A 1,569-nucleotide genomic window follows, 5' to 3' on the forward strand; every position below is an offset into this window, starting at 1 on the left:
GTGTGTGTGTGTGTGTGTGTGTGTGCACTGTATGTGCTATTTTAAATTGTCGTTTTATGTGCATCAGATGTATGATTTTGTCCGCTGCATCACGCACCACTGTTTTTTCAGCAGCTCGCAGTATAGATAAAGACAGGAAAATATGGATCGCTCACCTGTGGGGAGAAAAAATATTGGTTACCTTAGTTACCCATTTATTTATTTGTGGAAAATAGATTTGGTAAATTTTTAGAAGAAAAAAATCCTGTCTAAAAGTTGTCTCTCTTCAAATAAAGCAAAAATCCAAAACATTTGTAGGCTTAATGAATAAAAGAAGCCAAAAGAAAAAAAAAAAGACACATTGAATCACACATGTAGGTCTACAGCAGACTTTGAGGATTTTATTACAGGTTATATATATATATATATTAATCTGTAAATGGGATTGGTTTTCTCCTATGATAAACTAATTTTAAATTTAATTAATAAATTAAATCATTCCACTCAAATTTTATCTTAAAATTATAAAGCAATGTTAAATAAATGTATAAATTATATTAATACCCTCAAATGTAATTTTAAATTAAATTAATCCACTTAAACTCTATCTTAAAAAACATAAATACATTTTAAATTAAATTAATACATTAATCCAATCAAACTTTATCAAACAATCATAAATTAATACATTTAATCCCCTCAAGTTTTATCTTAAAATCTTATAATCATTCTAAATCAAATCAATAAATTACACGAATCCCTTCAAATTGAATTTCTAAATTAAATGAATACATTAAATTAATCAACTTAAATTGTATCTTAAAAACATAATTTTTTATTAAATGAATACATTAATCTACTCAAATTTTATATATAAAAAAATTATACATTCATTTTAAATTAAATTAATCCACTCAAATGTTCTAAAACATTTATGAAACAACCACTTCCAAGGGCCTAGTTACTTTCAGAAAAAAACGGTAAGTGCTTCCTGTGTGTTGCTTACCACTTGTGTGTTGGTCTTGAAGTTGTCGTTTTACATGTCAACACCAGTCAGGGATGTAGCAACATTTACTCTAAAAAAAAATTTCTAAATAAAACATTTATTTTAAGAATTTTTGCCACTATGCTAAGAAAACAATTGTAGTGTCCTGAAAAAAATAAAAAACAAAAAGAACAACTTTAAGACTAAGTAAAAGCATCTGGCCATCGTTGGCATCAGGGGTGAACTGAACAAATGGAAATCCACTATTACTAGCACCCATCTACCTGACTTTCAGCAAGGAATACTGGGTGAACTTTACATCAACTAATCAATTTCCATGAGCCAAGCTGAAAATGCTTATATTCATGTTCCCGCCCCACCTTTCAGACTGTTCCTATGCCCCTGCCCCCAGTAATAATGCTTGTTAGGCCCTTGCCTAATGCTAAAATGTCATCTTTTGCTTTTCCTATGAATGTAAAAATAAGCAGTACCTCAGCACATCCATCTACCTCTCTGTCTTGGTATACTGTTCCCCTCTTGAATCAATCATGCTCTGCTGATAATAGAGATGGAGAGACAGAAAGCACGGCCTGACTCACGTGTTG

Source organism: Myxocyprinus asiaticus, chromosome 41, assembly GCF_019703515.2.
Source record: "Myxocyprinus asiaticus isolate MX2 ecotype Aquarium Trade chromosome 41, UBuf_Myxa_2, whole genome shotgun sequence".
NCBI lineage: Eukaryota > Metazoa > Chordata > Actinopteri > Cypriniformes > Catostomidae > Myxocyprinus > Myxocyprinus asiaticus.